General features: G+C 34.8%; 1 pseudogene; it reads right to left on the reverse strand.

Moving 5' to 3' along the window:
- Window positions 1-10,538: 10,538 nt before the first annotated feature.
- LOC143651489 (NXPE family member 3 pseudogene) lies at window positions 10,539-12,980 on the reverse strand (annotated as a pseudogene).
- Window positions 12,981-13,550: the final 570 nt, after the last annotated feature.

The following is a 13,550-nucleotide window of genomic DNA, read 5'->3' on the forward strand; positions in this document are numbered from 1 at the left end:
TCCACTATTTATACTTCTGGATAATTTTATATTTGCAACTGATTTTCAGGCCAATAATGAATATCTGGTGTGTCTTGAAAATGAGAACTGTCATCACTATTAAATCATTATGCACAAAAGGCACTAGATGATAGTAAATGCCAATGACCAGAGATTATTCACTTATATGAATTCACAACCTTCAGACTGCCCTCAGTTCATTCCACAACCACCTTTGAACTTCTGAGATATGTTATATCATTCTTGCAATTGGAAATAATTGGAACAAGAAGTAGATAAAGGCCCATATATCAGCAGAGTGAGAAATGGTCATGAGCAGTATAAAAACAACACTTATCACTAATGGAACATAAAAATGTCATTCCCTGGGTAGCAACTTAGCTGCAAAAATTGCTCTAGGAACACAAAAGCAACTGCAATTTCCTCTGACCTCTATGGTGGTCCATATTTTTGTGGTTGAAATAATAGATCACAAATGACTGATTATGAAATCCAAAAGACATAATGTATGTAATAGTTAATATTCATCAGTGGGATACATTGATCAATCATAAATATATATGCATTTTAGAAACTTATTTGAAAATGGCACATGAATGTCAATATTAATTTCATTCTTGCTAACTTCTCTTTCTTATGTAGAAATATATAGCTATAACAATACTGAGAAAGATATAATCACTTCTAATTTTAAAAAGAAAGAAATTTTGTAGTTTATATTCTGTCTGTTTTGGCTACACCTTTTTCACCCTCGCTGCAGTCTAAAGTGACTTGGAAAAAATTTTTTAGTGTTTATTGCACAGTCATGCTATTAATTGATAACTGAGCTTGGATTCAGATGTTTGCTGAAGTTTACCTATTTCTTGCCATCATTTTATATTGCCATCCATTTTATATTGGCTTTGAATTTCCAGGTGGATCAATGTCTAGGATTATTGATACAGATCAACAGTGAAGAAATCTGTCCATTCACGTTGATTTCTATGCCAGTTTCTGTTGTTGGTGGCAGGATTGGACTAGTAACCAAATGTAGCCATGGCAAAAGTTAGACAAGATTTATGTACCAAAGACTCACACCAAGTGAATCTGGTGGATCCTTTGCTGCTGTTAGAGATGCCCTCCCCCATTACCTCTGCTCTGTGCACAATGTTGCTTCATCAAATCAATGTTGCTTTAGATAATCTCAGTTGCAGATTAAGGTGGCATATTTTATATTATAAGAAAATATTTAACTATGAATATTACATTTATGACTAATTAATAGAACAACTGAAGTTTTCTATAGTGCAATTTAAATGTCCCTCCCCACTCAAATTTAATAGGACAGAAACTATTTCAAATAGAAGTTAAGAAAGCAAATCATTTTTTATTGAAAGTTTAAAAAAGTGCTTTTGGAGAAAAAGCACACTGTATTTTTACTGGATTACTTATTTGTAGTTGGCTCTGTATAGCTTATCCTTGTTCAATGTTCATTTTATAATATAATTTGACATATGAAGATGTCATACATTTAGCTAGGATTAAAATAAAGCTGCCATGATGAAATTCAACCAACATTTAATCCAATCAGAACAAAGTTATCAAATTTTAATCTGCAATAGGTATGTTCAAATATGTGTCTGCATAGAGCAGTTTAGTTTGATTTAGAGTGACACTTGCTTTACAGCCTTCTTTGGAAGAGATTTTGAGTGGGTGATTTTGACTGTCCTTGCTAGCAAATAGACTTATTTAATTTATTAACTCCAAATACAAAGGAATTTGCTATTATTTTCCTATATGGTATAAAATCATAAAAACAAAGAAGTTTTGCATAAAATAATAAAATTCTCTAGAATTACCACCAAAATAAATAGATTGTCTTTTTCTAGGATGTGAAACTTTCAGTAAAAATCTATTTTATCATTCTCTTTCTCTTGTTTTTCTTCCTTTCTATTTTTATCTACTAATTTTAACAAACCACGTACCTCGGTTTCGACTATTTCTTTGAGAGAATCCAGAAATACATACAGAATATGGATGAAAAGAGTACAATATCAACAGACTTTTTTTTCCTAGCAGCTCAGTAGGACCACCAAGACAGGATAAGTTTTTCATTTCCAGCCCAAATATTGAGTCAGAAAATGAGACTCTATGATGTGCTCCAATATCCAGCCACGATACAAACCTTCTATCATTTGGACACTCTGAAAAGTGAGCTCAGTTTGCCTCAACTAACTGGAATATTTGTCACTAGCCTGGAGATTTATGAGAAAGAAACTTCTAGATTTTTCTGGATTTTTTTTATTTTTATAATCTCAGAGGAGGTTTGAAACTTGGTGGTGTGGTTACTTCTTTTAGGTATACCATCTGTCTTAAAAGTGAATTGAATCCTATTGCCTTGTTTCCAAAACTGTGGTTTATCTGCTGAAGGATAGCAAAAAATGAGTCTTGTCCTAATTTTTTTTTTCTGGTTGCAACTGAGTTCTACAGAGTTGTCCAACTAACATCCAATCTTTCCCTAATTGCACCTGCCAGAACCATATGAGCTGTTGTCATTAAATTTAGTTCTGAATCATCCCTGTGCCACTTCATTTCCTAATAAACAGGCAAACAAATTGGACAGAGGAACAATTCATTTGGATATATTTATCTTTTTTGACATGGTCTATACCACATTTTTGATGCTGATTGACAAAGAAAGCTTTGCACTCAGATTGTTTCCTTTCAATAAACAATTAAGAAACTGAAAAACACTGCTCTCTTCCTCAGTCATTTTAAGAAAATTTAACTGACTTCTTGTATTTATTCATCTAAAATGCAAATGCTTCTTTTTACAAACACCCACACACACAAATAAAAACTTATTATCAAATTTAAATTGTACCACACTGTTGCAGAGTTAAGCCAAAAAGGAAGGAAAATTATAAAGTGATCTCTGCTCCATTTATCCAATTTTTTCAAAAATAATGGAATCATCTGTATCTAGCAGAGGACTTGTTTTCTAAAGTGGATATTCTTCAGTCACTATTTCTTAAGGGAATGTGAAGACAAATTTAAAATAATGAAATATTATTTATCTGCCTTTCCTTCAAGGAGTACTCCATAGAACTGGGTAACAATGCTATACAAGCCACAATGTAGAAACAAGTACTTGTATCATAACCATTAGTATTGAACATGTATTTTAAATTTAAATAGAGGAAGGTGTGCCAGAAATGATTAAACAATAATCCTTTCATATTCCAGCACTTAATTTTCACCTTATTCTGATTTAAAAGATAAAATAGCAGCTTATTGGAGGTATACTAGGAACATTGAGGTTTAGTGAAGCCATGTATAAGACAAAGTACAAATTGATCATAAAAGAACATAAGATAACAATGCCTTAGGTAAGCAGATCACAATAGCAAAAATATTGCATAATAAAGACCACGGACACCTGCCCAAACTAAACCATTGTTCTATAAATAACATTAACAGTATGACCTTATTTGTGTTAGCGTGCATATGCTTACCTGTTACCAAGGCACAGAAAGGTTTTTCAAGGGTTTTCTTAAAATGTTTCCAAATATCCTGCCAAGATGAGAGAAGCAGCTCCCATGGGAGCCTCCAGGATCACCAAGATACTGCTTTCCTTCATCATTCCTTTTCAGTCAAAGAGATCACATTCCACAGAGATCTTGAAATTTTGCTTTTGTTGGACGCGCCAGGATTGACTGATGCCAAACATGGAGAATCTAAAAAATGCAAGCACATGTTTCTGTGATTCACAGTATTAAAAAGTATGTGCATGTGAATTTGGCAGCCTCCCCCAATTCCCTTTCTCCCTTGTACTATCATCAGAAATAAAATAGCTGTAGCCTGAAATTGTAGGTTCCTGAAGAAATTCCTTCCCCAGGTTATGACTCAATGCCTTTTTCTATATTAATATAGATAATTTTTAAAATGGTGTCTCTTTTTTTAGATATTTTGGTGACATGTATATTCTCTCATCTATGTCACCCATTTTTCCAACCATTGGATATAATGAATATAGGATTAGTGGCAGTAAAGAAACATACTTGCCTGTGAATATTGGTGTTTCCATCATCAAAAACCAACCAAATTTAGGGCCGTGCAATGATGGCTCAGTGGCACAGTTCTTGCCTGCCGTGCCAGAGACCCGGGTTCGATTCCCAGAGCCTGCCACACACACACACACACACACACACACACACACAACTGTGAAATTTAACATGAGTCTTTTAGCAGTTTATCTAAGTGTAAAATGTGTTTTCTGACCTTGTGCTGATTGACTAAAATGATTATATTACTACTTCCCTTACATTGTCTGATTTTCCTTTAAATATCATATCTTATGTTATTTGAATGTATAAGCTAATTCTAACTTTCTTTTTAAAGAAGAACTGTAAACATAGATAATAATTGCATACTTAATGTTGCACATACACTGGGAATGATTGAAATCAATTTTTATGGTTCTGCCAAGGCATAGAGCAATGGATGTAGGAAGCAGAGCTCAGTTCAGCAGAACAGACATTTATATGATGCTTCTTTGCACTTTTCACTCTGCCAAATAGTATGGAATTCAGAGTCCCTATTTGGAGAAACCAAGAGTATAGCGGAGGAGGCATACAGAGGCTTTAAGAACTTTGCTAGAAAAATGGAGAAACTACCATAAGAGCCCAGAGAAGAGTCACCTCAAGCAAACAGCAGTCTGAAGACTCAGTTAAGGTTCAAGAGTAGAAAACAAGTGGGCAGTCTTGAAGAAAAAATTGAGGATTAACTAAATGATAATAAGTGTCAATAAGCATTATTGTCAGAAGAAACACTACAGCTAAGAACCATAAAAGTTCATTATATGTGAAATCAAAGCAAGTTGATATTGATGTACCATAAGAATTAAAGAAATTAGTAGACTATGATAAACATATCTCAAAGAGAAGAAATAGAATGGAAAAAATAATTTATTCAGACAGAACTAAGTGATAAGGACCTTATTCTTAACATCTTTTTTTTTAACATTTTTTAAAATTGTGAAATATAACATATAAAGAAAAAAGCAATATGCTTCCAAGAATAGTTAAACAAGAAGTTATATAATGGATTTTAAGTTTGGTATGTGTTATAGTTCCATAATTTTTTGTTTTTTCTTCTAGCTGCTCCAAGATAGTGGAGATCAACAGAAGTATCAATATAATGATTCAACAGTCATACTCATTTGTTAAATCTTATCTTCTCTGTTATGCCCCTCCTTTTTTTAAAATAACATATATACATAAAAACAATAAATTTCAAAATATATTGCAACATTAGTTGTAGAACATATTTCAGAATTTGGTATGGGTTACAATTCCCCAATTTTAGATTTTTATTTCTAGCTGTTCTAAGGAACTGAAGGCTAAAATAAATATCAGCATACTGATTCAGCACTCATACTCATTTATTAAACTCTACCTTCTCTGTATAACTCTACCATCACCTTTGATCTTTCTCCCACTCTTTATGGATATTTGCGCTATGCCCATTCTCACTTTTTCATGTTGGAAGGGACAGTCAATAATAAAGGTTAACAGCTGTATAAGAACCTAATTGAATATAATAAGCAACATTTGTTTAAGTTCTATTTGGTAAGTTCTGACATAGGGTACCATCTATGAAAACATCACTGCAATCAAGATAATGAACATATCCATCACCCCAAAATTTTCCACTTGCCCCTTTGTAATCTTTCACTTCTATTTTGTGCAGCAACCCATTTCCCATCCCCAGTCAATCACTGATTTGCTTTCAAACTCTATAGATTTGTTTGTATTTTCTAGAGTGCTATGAAAGTGGAATGCTATAGTATGTGTCACTTTTGTGTACTTCTTTCACTCAGAATAATTATCATAATATAGTTCTACCTCAATTTGTTTATCCATTCACCTTCAGATGGTTGCTTGCAGTTTTGTGCTATTACAAATCAAGCTGCTATGAACATTCCTATACAAGTCTTTGCATGGATATATGTTTTCATTTTGCCTTAGTAAATGCTTAGGAGTAGAATGAATGACTGGTGAGTGTGTGCTTAACTTTTTAAAAGAATTTGTCTATTTTAAAACTTAGTGTTCCTAACTGAGTGCTGGGCACTCCTCTACCTTGGACTTTAGACAACCATTCAGAAAAAAATGACACCAAGGCATCAATAGAAATGAAAGAAAATTTATTACTCACAACAGTAAGCAGCTAAGGACTTCCCCAGGGAAATGGCTCAGGTTCAGCCTGTAGTGAAGCAGGAATAAAGCAAAATGCATATCTTGGATTTTTATTGTGACTAGGAGGTAAAGATGGACTGAAATTACCCATTGGAAGTCCTTGCATGGTTTGAACATTCTGGGTGATTCAAGGAAAAATAAGGAAAGCTTTGTTATCAACTTGTTCATACATGGGCAAAGGGGAAGACAGAGGGGTGAGATTTGAAAATTGTCAGTGATCAAAGACTAAAAAACGTTTTCATATGGTCAAATATTTTCCAAAGCAGTTTTACTATTTTATATGGATGTTGCAGATCCTCAATATCTTTGCTAATACTCAGTATGATCAGTCTTTTAAAATTATGACATTTTATTAAGTATTTAGTAGTATCTTGTCCTGCTTTAGTTAGCATTTCTTAAATGAGTAATAATGTTGAGCATTTTCTCCAGTGCTCATTTCGCATTCCCATACCTTCCTTAGACAACTGTTTTAAACAATTAGACTGCTTTTTATTGTTTCTTTGCTTTCTTTTTATTGAATAGCTACTATTTCTAATATATTCATTTATCCTTAATAAGATATAATAGTTGCAAATCTTTTCTCTTGATCTGTAGCTTGTCATTTTATTCAGTTACTAGTGTGTTTTGAAAATCAGAAATTCTTAAATCTGACCAATCTAATCTATGAGAGTCTTTTTTTTTTTTTAATGAAAAAATTGTTTTCAGTGTTGGGTATAAGAATTTCTTCCAATCCAAGTTTAAAGCTAACTTTCTTCTCTATTTCTTTTAAAAGTTTTATAGCATTAGAGTCTATGGTATTTTTGAGTTTATTTTAAAATAAGGTATGAAGTATGGATTTAAATTAATATTTTTACAAATGAATAACCAAATGTTCCAGCAACTCTTGTTGAAAGGGCCATACATTCTCCACTAGATTGCTTTTGCATCTTTGTTGAAAGTCAATTAATGTGTGGGTCTATTTCTGGACTCTGTATTCTGTTTCTTTGACGATTTGTCTCAATTGGCACTAATAACTGACCACTATAGCTTCCTGGTAAGTCTCAAATTAGGAAATATAAGTTCTACAAAGTGTTCTAGTTTGCTAGCTGCTGGGATGCAATATACCAGAAATGGAACGGCTTTTAACAAGGGGAATTTAATAAGTTGCTGGTTTACAGTTCTAAGGCCAAGAAAATGTCCCAATCACAACAAGTCTATAGAAATATCCAATCAAAGGCATCCAGGGAAAGATACCTTGGTTCAAGAAGGCCGATAAAGTTCGTTTCTCTCTCAAGTGAGAAGGTACATGGGGAACACAGTCAGGGCTTCTCTCTTGGCTGGAAGGGCACATGGCGAGTATGGCCTCATCTGCTAGCTTTCTCTCCTGGCTTCCGGTTTCATGAAGCTCCCCGGGAGGCGTTTTCCTTCTTCATCTCCAAAGGTCGTTGGCTGGTGGACTCTCTGCTTCATAGTGTTGCTCTCTCTGAATCTCCCTCTCCAAAGTGCTTCCTCTTTTATAGGACTTCAGAAACTAATCAAGACCCACTCAAATGGGTGGAGACATGTCATCCCCTAATCCAGTTTAACAACTATTCTTGACTAAATCACATCATCCAGGGAAATGATCTCATTACAGTCTCAAATATACAGTACTGAATAGGGATTATTCTACCTTTATGAAATGGGATTTATATTAAAAGATGGCTTTTCTTACGGGGCATGTTTCCTTTCAAACCAGCACACAAAGCCAACCTTCTTTTTAAAAATTGCTTTTGCTAAAAACAATTGATTTTGATATTTTAGGTTCTTTGAATTTCCATATGAACTGGAGAGTCAGCTGGTCATTTTTTTTTTTTTTTTGCCAAAAATGTAATGCTGTGTACAATATTTCCTTAGTGTCTTTTTGTTATTTCCAAAATCCATGTTGATATCACTTCTTTCATTCTTAATATTGGTAATCTGTGTCTTCTCATGTTTTTTTTTGTTTCTAATTAATCTTTTTAGAACTTTTTCTATGCTATTGATTTTTTAAATAACTGTATTTCAATCTTATTGACGTTCTCTATTGTTTTTATGTTTACTATTTCATTGATCTCCATGTTTTCCTTTATTATTTCCTTTTTCTGCCTCCTTTTTGTTTCCTTTGCTCTTGTTTCTTAAGATGAAAGCTGAAGCCATTAATTTAAGACCTTTTTTAAAATCAAATATAAGCATTATCTAATATTATAAAATCTCACAAATTTCAGTATTTTGAAATCTAATTTTCATTCTATTTCAAATACTGCAACTTTCTTTCTTTTTCATTCTTGCTTTTTTTTCTTTTTTTGGTTGGTATTGATCCAAACATCTTTAGAAGCATGTTGTTTGACTTCCAAATAATTGGAGATTTTTTTTTTTTTTAACATGGGCAAGCACCAGGAATTGAACCCGGGTCTTCTGGCATGGCAGACAAGCATTCTTGCCTTCTGAGCCACCGTGGCCCGCCCATAATTGGAGATTTTCCAGATATATCTGTTACCAAGTTCTCATTTAATTTCATGGTGTTAGAGAATTTCACATGGCGTAAGTCATTTTACATTTATTATGATTTGTTTAATGGAAATGTAATATGATCTATCTTGGTAAATGTCCCATGTGTACTTAAGTAAAATATGCATTCTGCTGTTGATGTGTGACACAGTCTACGAACACCAATGAAGCCAAGTGTGTTGATGTTCTATGTTTTCTCTTACTTTCTTTGTAATTGTTCTATCAGTTACTAAAAGAGACTTTTGAAGTCTCTAATTATAATTGTGGGTTTTTCTATTTATCTTTGTGGTTATAACAGTTTTCCTCAATTTATTTTGAAGTTTTATTATTAGTTTGAGTAGTTTATGATTTTAATTTCTTCTTCATGAATTGCTAATTTTTAACTATAAAATGACATGTTTTATAACTACTAATATTCTTTTTTCTGAGATCTAATTTGTCTAATAAAGCAATTACCACTTCCTTTTTATTAGTGTCAACATAGCATACCTTTGTCATAATTTTACTTTTGACTTCTTTGTGTCTTTATTCTAAGATTTTTTTTGGGGGGGGTAGGCAACATGAAATTGAGTCTTGTTCTTTTATACATACTGATAATCTCTGCCTTTTAATCAAGTTGTTCAGAGTAATTATATTTGATGTCATTTTTTAGTATGGGAACGTTTAAACCTATCCTCTCACTATTTCTTTCCTATTTTCCTATCTCTTTCATTCTTTTCTTTTTCTGCCTTCTCTTGAATTAGCTGATTTTATTTTATTAATATTTTTATTTATAAAACTTTTTGATGTCCTTTGAATTATGAGCTATAAATCTGTTACATCACTTTAGTGCTTTCTTTTGGATTTATGCTCTAAGCCTTCAATTATTACAGTTTACCTTGAAGTAATATTATACCACTTAGCATAATATGTAGGAACTTTGCAAAACTATACTACATTGTGCCCTCCACACTATTTGTGCTATTGTTGTCAGAGATTTTATTTTCACATGTTATAAAATCAACAATACACTTATTATTTTTACTTCAGTCAATTATCTTTTAAAGCGATGTAAATAATATGATTCAAAGCCTTATATTTACACTATAATCACCATTTCCTGTGTTCTTTGTTCCTTGGTGTAAAGCCTGGTTTTCATCTAATATCCTTTTCTTTCTGCTTGTGGGCCTTCCTGTAATATTTCTTGTAGTGTAGGTCTGATGACAATAAGTTTATTTAGTTATTATTATTTTTTTAATATATAATTTTTATTTCTAATTTTAGTATTCAGTTCAAGATAACAACCAAAAAAGAAACACCTGATTGGTGGAAATAACTGATACAACTTTACAATAATAGCATTGTTTACATAAAGTCAATTCTCAAACAAACTTGAGAACACCCAAATAAACTTCCATTTATAGATTTCCTCCTTCCAGTTTCAAAATTAGTTATTTTAGAATAAATATTCATAATGTGAAATTCAGCCAATCAAAAAAAAAAAACAATTACCCAATGCAAATATCAAATCAAAGCACATATTTTATATTTAATGCTTTTTCTTCCTTTCCCCTACTCTTTTCCTTCAATTCTAGGAAAGAACAGGAAGCAGTAAATATTCTTACTATAAAATTCTGACCAAGCACAGTGGTCTTTTCAAGTAGTCAAGAAAAGGTAAGTCATCAAGTGAAACTCCTAAGACCAAGCAGTCTTCAGTGTGTTCATAGAAGCCAATGACTATAGGCCCTCTCTAGTTCACCCCTCTGAAGATGTATCACTTGTGCTATTCATGAAGATGTGCTCAATTTCCTTTACCAGATTAACTATGAACACTTCACAGCCAAGCAAACTTGTCCCTTCCATTTACGGTCAGAACATTTTTCACACTCTTTAGGTAATCTTTCCTCCCAGGAGAAACTAATTCAAATATACTTAATTAGCATATTTGGTTACAAGGGCAATACAATATAGATGCTGTTAATAATAATTCTCCCATGGGTAAGCTAAGATTGGAAAGAATCCTATAGGTAGATATAAATATACCTGCATTTTGTCTATATAAAGTCCAACTCTTTTTTTAAATTGTTCACGTATCAATGGCAGCCACCCCTCCATAGGGCTACTCATAAGCTTTCTATAACACAAGTGATGGGGAAGGTCATTAGATGTGATTTCTCCAGTCCCCTCCAGAACAGGCTAGGTCTACGAAGGACACACAAAAGACAAGAACATATCCAACTGGTTCTTCACAATAATCTCATCTGGATGCAGCTTATGGGGTAGATAATGGGCCAGGGTCATCTCCCAGGCATCGACGAGATATACTCCAACTCCTGAGAACATCCTCTGAAGTATAGTGTCCAGCTGAAAGTTGTACCAATCGCTGTTGTAAAGGCTCACCTCAGGCCCCAGCTCTTGGACATTGGCTGTTCAGATGACCACCACAGTCTTAGGGCTTCGATCCAGAAGTTGGACAACTGCTCGACGGATGTTCCTGAGTCGCCGGATATACACTTCCAAAGGGAAGGTACTGAAATGAGACCATATGGCTATAGCAACCACAGTGTTCTTCCCTCCCACAATGCCATTCAGCTCATTTGCCACATAATGGAGCTCACTGCTGAAGACAGTTGTGAAGCGGATGGGTGGACCATGGCAGCGGTATTTGAGCAGGATATTGTGCTTCTGGTCCACTGCAAGGAAGGGACCGACATTCTTGGGACTACCCAAGTTAAACTCCACTAAATCTGGAACAAATGTGGTAAGGTATTCAAACCACTGCCTGATTGTTGAGTCACCAAATAAATACACCACTTTTTTTGTAAACATTCTGTAATGTTGTCAGGGTCATTGAACTGGCGCATCTTAAACTTTCTGGGCCTCCACTGGTCTTTGTAATAATACCCAGAAGGAAAAGTTCCTGAGCCTTGAGATAGTTCTGGGTTGTTAGTTTCTTTGATTCTCCTGGGAATCACAGTCACCCAATCAGGTCCACTGGAGTTAATTGGCATTTTGATATTGACACCACTCTGGAACAAAGCACTCTCTGAAGCAGTGAGGAGGCCTTGAGGTATCCACCTTTAAAATGGTTAATTCTGATACTGCAGGGGAGCTTCTTTGGTTTAAAGCAGAACCAGGGTTCTCCAGTGTAGAAATCTGTGAAATTACACAGGGGAAAACTCCCAGGAAGACACACATTGCACTCAGTAGTGTCAGAAATTCTTCCAGAACGGAAGAGACTCTTAAAATAGACTCTGTCTGGTTTCTCCTCCGGTAGGTGCTGAAGAACTCTGACCCCTTCACTGGGGTGGACCAGAGATATGGATACTTGAACTTTGCCTGGCCAGAGCAAAGTAAAAAAGACCTTGTAAAACCCATTCTGGTAGTCTACCACCCTACCTACAGCCCCCGCCTGCAGCTGGGGAGAGTGGATTCTGGCCTGCAGGTAGTCTCCACCATACTTTTTGGGCTTTCTTTGAAAATCCTGTACATGAACTAGCATCTCCAGCTGGCGTCCCACCTTGAAGAAGGCTGCAGAGTTCAAGACGACAAAGTAGCTGGAAGAAGGGTCAGTGCTCTTTACAAAGGGGACTGGACCCACATCAGGCACCTGCCCCTGTATGGCAGCCAGCAAGGAGTTCTCCTCCACACGCTCCCGGCTGGACAGGATCTGGTGTTCATAGCCACAGTAGGGATTCCGGCTAACTCCTGTCACCTGCGAGGAAACAAACTGTCCACTGCTGTCGATGAATATAGCTGAAACAGTCTCATGGTCCAAATACTCCACCTGAGTGACATTAATGACCACCAACACCACCATCAACGCTGTAAGCAGAGAGCAGAAAAGCCGCAGTTTGAAGAAATTGGTCCACATTGTCTAGCTGTGTCTTGATCATCCATGGCCGACACCATGCTACTTTCATTCTTCAAAACTCCATGTCTTTGTTTTACTGAACTACAGATGAGATTTCAGTTTAAACTGCTTATTTCCTGCTGGTATCCTTAAGAGTTCTTTGTAAAGAGAGACTGGAATTTAAGAAGCACATTTTTCTTCAAAGAACTCCTTTTCGGAAATTTCCAAGTCCAAGAAGAAATGTTCACTTGAACTTAAAAGTTTACATCTAACTTTCACTCCAGTACGAAATCCTGAACCCAGGCAATAATGACAGTAGCCCTTATTTTTTTCTTGCCACATTGGAAGCACAAGTTGATGACTTTTCATTTGTATGCCATTCTTCCTCCTGGTCCCTCCTCGCGCTCTCCCACCACCTGGACTCTGGACGCCCAGGTTCGCCGCGGCTGCGCCGGATCGCGGGCTCCCCTATTTAGTTATTTTATGTTTGAAAAAGTGCTGTTGATTTTTGGGGAAAGGGTCTTTGTTTTTGAAAGACATTTTTGATATTTTAGTGCTTTGTTTATGTAGCCACACTGTCTTCTAGTTTGCCTTGGTTTAGTTTGCTTCATATATTTTATGTTTGGGTTCATTAAGCTTCTCGGACTTGTGTAATTATATTTTTACTAAAGTTTAAATTTTTGATATTTTTATTTAACTGTTGTCTTCTAATTCCCTTTTTTCCTCTACAGTGATGATCTTCATTACATATTTATTGAATTACATGAAACTGTTCCATAGCTCACCAATATTCTGTGTAATTTTTCAGTCTTTTTTGTTTCATTTTGGATAACTTTTACTACTCTATCTTCTAGGTCACAAATACTTTCTTCTGCTATGTTTAACTTACTCCATTTCATTTTTCAGCTAAGACATTGAAATTTCTTCTACAGAAATTTTTTTCTTGTCTCTTTGGTATATTTCCTGTCTCATTG

Source organism: Tamandua tetradactyla, chromosome 12 (assembly GCF_023851605.1).
Source record: "Tamandua tetradactyla isolate mTamTet1 chromosome 12, mTamTet1.pri, whole genome shotgun sequence".
NCBI lineage: Eukaryota > Metazoa > Chordata > Mammalia > Pilosa > Myrmecophagidae > Tamandua > Tamandua tetradactyla.